This window comes from Sus scrofa, chromosome 7 (assembly GCF_054392235.1).
Source record: "Sus scrofa isolate SSC_HxYL_T2T_F1_AM1 chromosome 7, Sscrofa_HxYL_maternal_Yorkshire_Landrace_v2.0, whole genome shotgun sequence".
NCBI lineage: Eukaryota > Metazoa > Chordata > Mammalia > Artiodactyla > Suidae > Sus > Sus scrofa.
In genome coordinates, this window is record NC_139389.1 from 35671860 (window position 1) to 35685347 (window position 13488).

The 13488-nt window shown below is 42.1% G+C and overlaps 1 long non-coding RNA gene across 1 annotated transcript in view; it reads right to left on the reverse strand.

The window, feature by feature from the left end:
- LOC146401493 (uncharacterized) overlaps positions 1–1152 on the reverse strand; it is a 125759-nt gene extending 124607 nt beyond the window's left edge. Inside the window, exon 1 of the long non-coding RNA XR_014809184.1 lies at positions 1014–1152. This is a non-coding gene — a long non-coding RNA (uncharacterized LOC146401493). The remainder of the gene's footprint in view (positions 1–1013) is intronic.
- Between the last annotated feature and the right edge of the window lie 12336 nt (positions 1153–13488).

Genomic DNA, 13488 nt, shown 5'->3' on the forward strand with positions numbered 1-13488 from the left:
CTTGCTGCAGCCGTAGCATAGGTCCCAACAACGGCCAGTCAACCCCCTGAGCCACAAGGGAACTTCTCTTATTTTTTCTTTATGTTTCAGTTGAGGCATTCTATAAATAGGTTACATGATCTATGAAAGTCATTTTAGGATAAAAGAGTTAATTTTTTTTTTATAGACAGGGGTACTGGAGACAATGGGATTGAACCCACCCTAGAAACATTTCTGACCCATCCTTTCCCTTAATTCTCTTCCCTCTTGACCACTCCAGCAGTGGGAGCTAGAGGCCTGCAGGAGCTCCCCCAAAGGGCACTAGACTCCAGCCTTCTCTGTTCCTGGGTCTCTGACACACACACACATATGTACTGTAAGGAAACAGACCTACAAATGGTCACTATCACTAATTTTATTGTATAATATAGCATGATTTAAAAAAATTAAAATTTGAGAATGTTATGGTGTATCGAGGGTGTGTGCTTAGTTGGAAAAAATGTAACTTCTTAAAAATGGTGCCCACATGGCCTACATTATTCCAAGAGTGAGAGACCTCTGTAACATCATCCAATCATGAGCCCTTGAGCTGGACTCCAGAGGCCATCTAATTTTGTCCCCTTTTTGCAAAGACGATCCTGCAACACTGGCCAAGCACACAGTCCCAAATGTTGCATTAGTTTAAAAAGGATAAAAAACACAAATGTTCCATGAGGAGGACATTACAACATTCAGATCCAGGGTGGGAGTATTTCCCAGGTTAGAAATCCAAGGTAGGACTTGGCAGCCAGACACCCTGGGTGCATCCTCGGAGCTCCAGCCCCCACCAGCCTTGTGGCCAGCACATTTTACGTATTATTGCTGTAAATCATATTCCTGGGCTGTCAAGTGAGGGGAGCAGTGGCACCTGCCTCACAGGGTGCTCGTGAGGATGTACAGCATTATCTGCTGTCAGCACCGAGAGGAGTGTTTGGCACCTAGGAAGCCCTCAGCACCTGTTAGCTAGTACAATCCTTCCTGGGAAATTTCCTTACCTGGACCCAGGCAGGCCCATGGGAACAGGTGAGCAGGTCAGAATGACTTAGCAGCGCCTCTGTGCAATCCTAATGCCAGGTGCAGGGTGTTCTTCATATCCATGTCATCAAACACAGATCAAATTAGAGAGGAAAGCTCTACAGGAAAACAAAGACTCCAGAGAATTCCCCTCTGACAGGCACAGACCAAGACAAAAGGAGTTATGTGAGCACTAGCCATATATTCAGAAGAGTGTAGACAATACACTGCTTTGTTATATCTCATGAGTGCATAGCACCCAAAGATGCCGCTAATACAGTAGAACAACAGCTGACGTATCAGGTTTTGTAGTCATACTACCCGGCTGACTGTTTGCCAAACTGCCTTCGGCACTGGCCCTGAATTCGCCTAACAAAAAGAGGAAAAGTATTAAAATGCTCACTTCCATTTGACTTTAAAAGTCACAGACTCTCTGAAAGATAAATCAAAATAAAGCCAGAAGGTAGCCTGTGCAATTGATGACAGGATGACTAGGTTTATTCCATAAGAAGGAAGATGACTGACACACATGAGCAGAGGGGAACACTGCAACAGAACTGATTTCTAGTTATTATTTTATGGGTGGTGGGTCAGTCCAAGGCTGTCATAACAAAGAACCACAAACTGGGAGGCTTGAAACAGATAAATTTATTCTTCCATAGTTCTGGAAGCCAGAGGCCCCAAAATCAAGGTGCTAGCATGGTTGATTCCTTCTGGAAGGGGCTGTGAGGAAGTTTCATGCTTCTCTCCCAGCTTCTGGAAGTTACCAGCCATCCCTGGCATTTTGTATCGGTAGCTATATCGCTTCAGGCTCTACTTCCGTTGCGACATGGCCTCCTCCTCTGTGTGTGTCTCTGCCCAAACATCCCTCTTCTTATGAAAACACTCGTTGTGTTGGATTGGAGCCACCCTAGTGACCTCAGTTTCACCTGTAAAGACCTTTTTTCCAAATAAGCTCACATTCCCAAGTACCAAGGGTTAGTATTTCAACATCTCTTGGGGGAAGATGCAATTCAAACAATAACAGGTGGTGAATTTGCCAACTGCAGCCAAGAATTGATAGCCAATCATGTTCTGCCCATTGGCCTGAGGCTCTCCATTCCGTACATGAGAAGGACAAACACATTTAACCTTTAGACTTGATTTTGGCTGGGATAACTCTCTTCTACCTTCTCACAAGTTCTGTTTTGGTGGTTTTTTTTCCAGTTTGAGAAGAAATGGTATTTGCCTTGTCTTTAAATACCCCCCTTTTTAAATTTTCTGGCTATGCCCATGGCAAGCAGAAGATCCGGGGACAGGGATCAAACCCATACCATAGCAATGACCAGAGCCACAGCTGTGACAATGCCAGATCCTTAACCCACTGAGCCACCAGGGAACTCCTAAATCTATTATTAACTTGTTATGTTGATAAGTCACCCCAGAAGGAAAATTACAAAGGCTGTTTGGTCGATTACTGCTAGATTATTGCTGGCAATGACAAGGGAGAAAGGAGAATAGAAACCACCTAAGAGAAATTCCTCAACTCTTGCCAGAGGCCGTCTGTGTGCAAAGAACCTCACCAGATGGGAGGGGAAAAAGGCAAAAAGGGTCCCTTTCTTTAAAGAAAGCCCGGATTAACACAGTCTAGCCCCTACTGTATCTTAGAAGGTAGCTATGCTCACCACTACACCACCAATGCTACTGACCCTTCTGTATCTTAAAAGCAAGCCAGAAGTTTGGATATAAGGCTATTAGCTTCCAAAATTACAAGTGTGATATAGAAGGGAAGTGACTGTGATATAGTTCCATGCGGGCAAAATGGTCCCTCCTTTCCCCAACCGCTAGGAAAAGACAATTAAAAACAAAAAATTGCTTGTGGAGAGTGCAAAAGTTATTTACCTGTTTGTTTGCCTGTTGACTTATTTATATCACAAGGCAGCAATAGGGGCCCACATGCCAATCTGATGGCTTCCTGTTTTGTGAATAAAGTTTTACTGGAACACAGCCACCCCTATTTGTTTTATTGTCTATCACTGCTTCCCACTACATGGGAAAACTGAGCGTTGCCAACGAAGCCTAAAATATGTACCATCTGGTCCTTAACAGAAGGAGTTTGCCAACCCTTTATTTAGATACAGGGAATTAGGAACTAAAGAATTCCACAAGACACCAAACACCCTATACATGGATTACCAGTAATAACTTGAAACTTCTTGGCATTGCCATTTCTTAGACAAGCCTCTGAGCTTAGTGGTAAATGCTTGGCATTAGTGCCATTAGTACAAGCCAGATAGGGTTTACACAGCCGAAAACCCCCAGTAATCATAAGGATAAGATGCTAAAAGCTAGTACTGTTAAGAGTCAGAATCCCAGAACTAACAGGATACTGAATCACAGTCTAGGATAGCCTTCTAAGTCTTAGAGCATACAAAGGAAGGGTATTGTGGCCCTGAAGCCTTCAGCCACTGTAGCAATGATGCATCCTGAGAGGATTCAGGAAGGAGAAAAGCAGGAAACTGGCCCTAGATAGTTAAGGTACATATCAAAAGAATGATTTCAATGAACACAGAATCTTGCAACTTCCCCTATAGAGTTAAGTGCTAAATTCCTTAACTTGAGATGTCTGTTTTTCTTTAATTAACAGTAACCTTTTGGAGTTCCCATTGTGGTTCAGCAGTAACAAACTTGACTAGTATCCATGAGGACTCAGGTTCAATCCCTGGCCTCACTCAGTGGGTTAAGGATCCATCGTCGCCGATAGCTGTGGTGTTGGTTGCAGACACAGCTCAGATCTGGCATTGCTGTGGCTGTGGTGTGGGCCGGCAGCTGCAGCTCTGATTCAACCCCTAGCCTGGAAACCTCCATATGTCATGGGTATAGCCCTAAAAAAGACAAACAAACAAACAAACAAACAAAACCAAAAAACAGTAACCTTTGATGTTCTGAATACCTGGGTTTTGTTGCAAAAACTATATATCTGGCTCCTCCCCTTATCTCTTTGGAACAGTCCCTCAAGACCATCTGAGAAGCTGCCTCCCAGGCTTAAGTCCTCAGCAAATCCACTAAATAAAACAGATTCTCAACTTTTAGGTGTGCAGGTTGTATAGTTTTTGCAGTCTAGAAGAGTATAAAATCCTCTCCTTATGCTTGTGGGTAACCAGTTTTTTGGAGTTGGGATGAAACCTGGCACAACTTCTCCCTGCTACCATCATTCTTGTACCCCTCCTTTGCTTGGGTCACCACACCATGGGAGGGTCTCCCCAAACAGTGCTGGAGACCCCTGAGCCCTACGCAGGGTCCCCCCACAGCATCTCAGAAACCAGTGCTCTATAAAAAGCACCTGCTATTTTGTCCCAGGGGCTGAGGCTTCACTCTGGGCCCCTGCAACCTTTTCCCTGGCCTCTTACTTTGATCTGGTACACCCATATTCTCAACCTAATCTGTGCCTAGGAAAGGCCAGGCACTATGGATGAACGCCTCGGTTGAACTGTCTGCCTGGCTTCCCATCAGATCATCTTTGAATCCAGACCCTGCAGCAAAAGTGCCAGACCTGATCCATCCCAGTCTGCTCTGACCTCATTATTTTTCCGCTAAGGGCACAATGTCCAATCTCTACCACTAAGCCACAGGGGCTTCAACGCAGTATATTGGCTGTTGCCATTTTGCTGAATCTGTCTTTCCATGACAGTTTCTGGGTTAACTCATCTTAGAACCTATGAGAACCCAAAGAGTCTTCTAATCCTTTACACCCTGAGAGAATAAATAGATTAGTATACATATACAGCATTTAGAAGCATGCCTAATGATACCAAGCACCTAATACATGTTAGTTATTATGTTATTGAGGTCTGAACCAGCAACTGTAGTTTCCTTAGTGCTACAGGGTGTTCAGAGAGCTTCTGGAATCAGGCACTTATTTTTTTTTTTTTTTTTTTGGTCTTTTTCTAGGGCTGCACCTGCGGCATATGGAGGTTCCCAGGCTAGGGGTTTAATCAGAGCTGTAGCCACTGGCCTATACCACAGCCACAGCAATGCGGGATCTGAGCCGGTCTGTGACCCACACCACAGCTCACGGTAATGCCATATCCTTAACTCACTGAGCAAGGCCAGGGATCGAACCCACAACTTCATGGTTCCTAGTCGGATTCGTTAACCACTGAGCCACGATGGGAACTCCAAGCACTTACTTCTAAGAACAGGATTTGTCTCAGGTTGCTGAAACTCTACTCTTAGCTAGTATCTCTTTTGAATATTTCTCAGATCCTATTTCCAAGTAGAGAAGAAAAGCTTGGGAAATATAAGTAGAATGAAAAGGCAAGAATACTGTGTTTATTTTTCTTATTTTAATTTTCAGCCATGGAAGCTCATTTGGGCCAATGGATAGGTGAGCCTTGAACTTTCACAAGCTTTGTCTAAAACAGAAGCATGTTTTCCATCTTCTCAACAGAATGTCTTTCATGGTTTTGCATGTAACAAGGATTGTTTTTCTCAAAATACTAGCACAGAAAGAACTGCTCAGTCAGAAAGAGCATATTTATCCAACATAACTGCAGCCCTCCAGGGTCATCTATTTTCATGTGCTGCTAAATGATCCATGGTTATGATGTACTGAGTATTTTCTGCTCACTTCTTGAGCTTCAGATCTCTGCAATGCTGGTGTCTTGCCCTTTGAACTCTTCAACCAGCTGGCCCTGGAAGACAGGGCTGCAGGAAGGAGTATAACAGAAATCCAGAAGCAAAGGTGCTAGTTCCCTTTCAGCAGCCAGACTGGGAAAGGGCCTGTTTCAAAGATTATTTGAGACAAAAACACGATGTATATTCCCCACATTACCTGCCCAGTGTATGTTCCAGAAGCAGCAATGTGGGATAGAGACTAATTAATGGGCCTGTAGGGACGAGACCAATAACGTTGTAACTCCAGGGAAATTTCAGACCATGGGCATGGCTCCAGATATGAGATAATCTGTGATCTTTAGACTCAGGTCTCATTTAGAATAGCAGGAGCTGGAGCAGGGCCCATACTAGCCTGCAGGTAAGAGAGCCTCCCAGAGACATTTTGTCCAACACAAAGCCCACAATATTCCTCGCAGCTTGGACTTGCTTTATTGCTGCCCTTATTGCACAATATCATAAATATTCATCCATACTTGCCACTAAAGTCTACGGGTTATGATCATGCAATTTTCACGTTTGAATCCCCAATGCCCATCAATCAGTCAATTCCCTAAAAAGAACACTGTACCACACATTCTTCAATTAAACCAAACAGTTGAGATATTAATGGGGCTTGGGGAACTCTTTTGGAGTGGATGGAAAGTAATATCTTCCTCTCCCCTACCTCATTCTCTGGGGTCAGTCATAAATGGACTGGGCGTTGCTGTGGCTCTGGCGTAGGCCAGTGGCTACAGCTCCAATTGGACCCCTAGCCCCGGAACCTCCATATGCCCCGAGAGCAGCCCAAGAAATGGCAATAAGACAAAAATAAATAAATAAATAAATAAATAAATAAATAAATAAATAAATAAATGGACTGGGAATGTTGGTCCCACTCTGGTCTTAAAAGACTCTGGATGTGCGGTCCTAGAAGAACCCTTGGGACTCACTGTACCACACTTTTCCCACCTGCCTTTTCCCATCTACCTGCCAGGTGACATGAATGTCCCCCATGCCCAGATGAAGGGATTCACCCAAATGCCTGTTGTAATCTATTGCATCATCCTTTCCCAGGAAGGAAGAAAAGTGTTTCCATATCTCTGGGTCCCTGAATGTTCCTGATCTAATTTGACCAAAGGTATCTCTTGGCCTTTTGGTGCCAACAACACTGACCATTCTAGTACCTACAGAGTCACCCTGCCAAGCACTCCGGAAGTGTGCATGACTCGCGGAGTCCTATACTTCCTGGAAGTTACAGCAATGGTAGGGTGACTTTTTTTTTATTATTTTTTAGGACCATACCTGTGCAGCATATGGACATTCCCAGGCTAGGGGTTGAATCAGAGCTGTAGCTGCCAGCCTACACCACAGCCACAGCAATGTCAGATCTGAACTGCCTCTGCGACCCACATAGCAGATTGCAGCAACGCCAGATTTTTAAAATCAAAGTCAAGGATCAAAGTCAAGGATCAAACCTGCATCCTCATGGACACTAGTCAGGTTCTTAACCCACTGAGCCACAACGGGAACTCCAGCAATGGCAGGATGAGAATCACAGCAGTAGAGGTGACCGACCTTTTATTTACCAGAGAACAAAGGCTACTACGAGTTTTTTCCACTCTCTATCTCCCTGAATACTCTGTTTCATTCCTTTTAAATGAATCCAAATTTGCCTTTCATTTCCCTAATTTTAGTACCTCATTCTAGATCTGTCTAGATCCAGTATCCTTCCTGTACCTATTTACAACCCACTGGTTTACTATCTGAGTGTGATGTTATGGACTCTGACCTCTGGTCAAATATTTGAAACCAGATGAAGAGGAGATTTTAAAACTTTCAAGGGATAAGAACCAGAACAACACACCCAATCCTTACAAGCTACCATGTATCACAGAAGTAACTGGATGTTAAAAGGGTGAGCAGAAATACCACATTCCCCTGGGTTAAACTGAGACATTATTAAGAAGGTGTCAGGAGAGAAAGGAGGGAAGAGAGTGGAAGGACTTATGAGGTATGTTGGCTAGAAGCCACATATCTTGTGGGGGAACAGATTCTTTGACCACCCCAACAATGACTCCCAACCACTTTGGAATTCTGGAAACCCCATCACTTATCTGCTTGATTATCCAGCTGTGATATGACAGCCTCTGTTCTGCTCTTGCAGGAAACAAGTTATATATAACATAGATTCATTACATTTTTTTAAGATGAATGTGAATTAAGAAGACTTTTATTGCAAGCATTTTATAGAAGCCCTTGAAACAACTTGCAACACCTTGGCTAAAAAAACACCAATTAAAAAAAAAAAAAAAAAAAAAAGCCTGAGTGGTTGTGGTTGTGTAGCTATTATAGCACTGAAGTCACCAGGTGAGCATTATTGCAACAGGCCTGGGAAAAAGCAGAGAACAGCATCAGGAGACAATGCAAGTGAGGGAGAGTTCCCAGGAAGTCCAGACATAATCCCTGCAAATGAAGTTCAGGACATTTCCTCACATCCTTCCAGTCAATCCCCCCTTTACTTGAGATCGTTTTAGCTTGTTTTCAATTCTCACAAACAATTGATCCTAGGCTAGGTCCTGCTGAACCGGCACTCAAAGAAAGGATAAATGGAGAAAAATCAGTAAAAACTTTGCAGATCCATCACCTGCCTCCTCTCTTTTGACCCTCAGAGCATCATACCCTGTGGGAGTGGAGGGTACGAGAGAGACTGCCTCGCCATCTAGAATTACTGATGTGTCACCCGTGTTCCTCCAACCAGATATGATACTCTCTTACCTAACAAGAGTCAACTTCCCATCTGAAATGTTTAACTCAGGATAAAAGAGGGCATTTGCTTGGCTGTTATCTTTGGATAGAGTAAAGCAAAAAAGAGACATTAAACACCATAAAGAGGAAAAATAAAACCAACTGGGGAAACCTGTGGCAAATAATTCTCATGCATGCACACATGCACACTCCTTCTACAGAGCACATGAAAGAAAAGACCCTCCATTTAGAAAATGACTATTCCATCAGAGTTGAACTTACATTGTCAACAAAGATGTCTTTGCTCTACAGGCTGGTCTGGCTGCTTAATTTCTACTATAAAACAAGCCCTAACTTGGTCTGGTTGTAAAGGGAAATGTGAAGTCTGAAGATTTTTATTTGCCCTGCTTTTTTCAGTACCCCTCTCCCTCCCTCTCCACCATCCCCGCCACCACATTTTTTGTGGTAACTCCTTGACTTCCACCCCGAGGTCCCTATAATGCTTTATTTCCCTTGGGCTTAGGGCAGATCAGCACACAGTGGTCGGTGTCTCATTCCCACAAGTCTCCGCTTTCTGCCGAGTCACTGTGAGTAGTACTGGTTTATATAGGAAGTAGTGGTGTAGATAAAAGACTCTGGATCAGACAGGATGATAGCCCACAGCTAAGTAGCTCAGTGCCTCCTCTGGGCCTCAATTTCCTGATGTATAAAATAGATATTTCTGCCTCTGGGGTTGACAGGTTTGCAGAGCTCCAGGCTGGGGCCAGGTACATGCAAGGCTCCAACACTACACCAGGAGGGTCTTGGCCTCTCCCAGCCCCTCCTCTCAAGGTAAACAAGCACTTGCTTCCTTAGCATTTATGTTAGTGGGTCCAAGAGTGCATGGAATTTAAGGACAAGTTTATAAGGCAGGAGAAGTGGACAGAGGATGGTGGACAGAGGATGCTTGGGAGCACTTCTGTGCCTTCGAAGCCCACTGCATGGACTCAAATGAAAACGCCAGGGAAGGTTCAGGAAGCCACTGAGCAGAAAGACTGAAGGAAATGGAGCAAGGGAACTCAGTACAGTTCTGCATCAAGATCAAGTTGAAATTCTGCGATAAAAATTTTATTGTGAAGGAAAGATGGGCATTCATAGGAATTACAATTTAATGAAGTTAGAATTAACTACTGTCTTAGCTGATTTTTAATATACTGAATTGAAAGGACGTTTATAGTCATTCTTATTAATTATTATTATTATTACGTTTAGCCAATTCACAGTCTCTTGGAGGAATCAAAATGTTCCTTAACATGTTAGAGAAATTAAATTACTTATTTAAAGCCTATAATAAGTTTCTGACCCTTTGTTCACAAAAATTTTAAATCCATCATTCATTGATGGATTCCAAGAAATAGAAAACTTACTAAGCTTTAATCATATAAGCTAAACAGCCAAATCTAAGTGGTGAATTTGAGTGAATTTAGCTGTTGATGTGGATGAGAAATTGATTCTCTGACATGTCTTAGAAAGTACATTCTGGAGTTCCCGTCGTGGTTCAGAGGAAACGAATCCGACTAGGAACCATGAGGTTGCACGTTCTATCCTTGGCCTTGCTCCATGGGTTAAGGATCTGGCGTTGCCGTGAGCTATGGTATAGGTCGAAGATGTGGCTCAGATTGGGCGTTGCTGTGGCTCTGGCGTAGGCCGGCAGCTGTAGCTCCAATTAGACCCCTAGCCTGGGAACCTCCATATGTCATGGGTGTAGCCCTAAAAAAGACAAAAAAAAAAAAAAAAAAAAAGAAAGAAAGAAAGAAAGAGAGAAAAGAAAAGAAATTCTATGATTGTTAATGTGAGGATAACAATGCATGTGTATATCATTGTGTCAATCTTTAGTTGGCTATAGTTTTTAAATTTAACCAGTAGGTTAATTAGTTACTCCCACACTTTTCTATAAAGAATGAAAAGCCATTTAGAAGGTTTTATAAGATAGAGCTTGACAACATAAGTCACATGTAAGTGGAAAACGAAAGTAAGCACAGCAAATAGAACTAGGAATAAATTCAACAAAAAATTAATTATTTACTATATGAAGCTATTTAGTTACCTGGTACCAGCCTTTTAACCAGATGAGGAAATATTAGTTTGACTTTTTATATACAAAATGTTTAACTTTTTATTCTTTCCAGTTTAAACTTTACCTATTTGAAGGGCTTTCCAAAAATATTCCATTGCACATCTCAGAGTCTTCTAATGAGTCTTCTTAGAATCAAAATCATACCTTATTATGATATTTATATTTGATATTACAGCAAATTGAATTACTATTTTTCTACTTGATAGCTTAAAAATAAGGACCATCATATCACTAGAGAATCCTACAAAAAAGCAAATCTCAGCCATACTATGTATTTCTGGGAAGTTATACAATTTTTCAGGGATTTAAATACATATCTATATTTTTAATATGGAATATTTCTGTAGGAATTGCTTGCAAGTGTCTACTACAGGCTTCAGATATACCCTACCTCTCCACTTAACACTCTGTTCTTTTCTTTAAAAGATTTTCCCAATACGGTTTTAGTTTTATCACCAACAAAAGTGGTCATCTTGCAAATTTCAGAAATACATGGCCCTTAGGATTCAGCACTCACAATCTTAGACTTTTTTGAGTCCTACTTTCAAGTATTCTGTCCCATAGCCTATCCCACTGAATCATCAAAATACCCCAGAAATTCCAATATTTTTGGAAAATAAAGAAAATGAAAAGGATATACATATAAGCATTATAATGAAAACATTCACAATTCAAAAATAATTTCAAGCCACAGATGATAAATCATCACAAGATGAAGAAATGCTTCAATTAGTAGAAGAGCTAGTAAGAAATTCTTCAGACCTGACATCATGCTAACTGATGAAATGATTTTTTTCCCTTGATCTAAGTAAGATTGCAGGTATATCGGTTAAACGTATTAACATCAACAGTATTTGCTTTGGTATCTCCAATGTAAGACACAACGTGTCCATACAACAATATTTTGAGTGTCTCTTGGCTTACTCCCTACAAGGCAGTATCAAACACTAAGCACAATTATAAACAACCCCCAGGGAGCTTTCAGATTTTTTTTTTTTATTTTTTGGTATTTAATTAGGGAACTCTTCCAACATACACAGAAAGTACACAGAATAGTATAAGGAGCCCCCACATACCCATCACCCAGTTTTAATAATTATCAACTCATCGCCACTCTTGTACCATGTCTCCAAACCACAACTCCCTTCTATGTTATGTGAAATCAAAAGCCATATATCACAACATTTTATCTAGAAATATTTGTTATTTACTCTTGATTTTTTTTTTTTTTTTTGTCTTTTTGCTATTTCCTTGGGCCGCTCCCGTGGCATATGGAGGTTCTCAGGCTAGGGGTCGAATCGGAGCTGTAGCCACTGGCCTACGCCAGAGCCACAGCAACGCAGGATCCGAGCCGTGTCTGCAACCTATACCACAGCCCATGGCAACGCCGGATCGTCAACCCACTGAGCAAGGGCAGAGACTGAACCCACAACCTCATGGTTCCTAGTCGGATTCGTTAATCACTGCACCACGACGGGAACTCCCTACTCTTGATTTTAAAACTCAAGATAACAGCATTATTCCACCTAAAAAAAATAATAACTCTTCAATATCATCAAATAGTGTTCAAATTTCCCAGCTCTTAAGTCTCTTTTAATCTATAGGTCTTCCTCTGCTATAGTTTGAGTTCCTGCAAAAAGAGATCCTAAGACAAGGAGTCAAATACATACGGTTTATTTCAGAAGTTCAGGGCACACCACAAGGGAAAGAGAAAATAACAGAGGGGAGGAAGAAAAGGCAAGCAACAAAGGGTATGAAGCATAAACCAACAATGCTATTTAACCATTTACCGGAGCATGACTAATTCTTAGAACAGGTATAAACACACACAAACACCCTCAGAATTATCCTCCTGAGATTTAAAAAAGCTAGTATTAATTCATCCACTTTAGTCATTGATTAAGGGCTGCTTCCGGAGCATTCATTTCCTGGTACTCCCGACCTTCCAAAAGTGGGCAGAGCAGCCTTCCACAGTTCAGGGAAAAAAGCTCTTTGGCACAGAGATGAGCTTGTGACAACTGGAAGTCAGGCTGAGCACAGCAAAAGGCATAAAAGACAGGTGGGCACTGACAGCGTCTGCTACACTTTCTTTTCCCTCTTTGCCATTGAGATGGTGAAAACATTGGGTGGCTTTGTCCTGCAGGATTTCCAACATTCTGTATTTTGTTGATTGCATCCACGAAGTGTCTTTTAATCTGTTTGCTACCCCCTGCATTTCCTATGCTCTCCTTCTCTGATGGGTCATTGAATACAGACTTGATCACCTAACAGGTTGGATATTTTAGCAAGAAGACACCATTGGTCATAGTTCCCTAGCGGCACAGTGGGTTAAGGATCTGGCATTGCCACCGCTGCGGCTCAGGTCACTGCTGTGGTGCAGGTTTGATCTCTGGCCTGGAAACTTCTGCTTGCTGCAGGCACAGCTGAAAAAAAAAAAAAAAAGACACCATCAGTGATAAGGACAGAACTTTTCATTCACACATACATAATGCCCAGTCGTCTTTGTGTTATGTTAAAAACTTTTTCCCAAGTCCATATTTCATTAGAGCATGCAAACATTCTAACTTTCATTCCTTATTTATTAGCAGGAATACCTCTATAACACAGAAACTGCTTCTTGTCCACTCTTCAGTCAACCTGTGGTACACTTAGTAAAAGAAAGGTAGGGTCAATATTATTTATCAATTCTCAGAATCCTCTATAGGTGACCAGGAGCTCTTTGTTTTTTATGAACTCACAGATTTAAACATATATTCTGTGTTTCAATCCATAGCTCAAAAGTTCCCATTTGTCAAAAAAAAAAAAAAAGGGAGTTCCCGTCGTGGCGCAGTGGTTAACGAATCCGACTAGGAACCATGAGGTTGCGGGTTCGGTCCCTGCCCTTGCTCAGCGGGTTGACGATCTGGCGTTGCCGTGAGCTGTGGTGTAGGTTGCAGACATGGCTCGGATCCCGCGTTGCT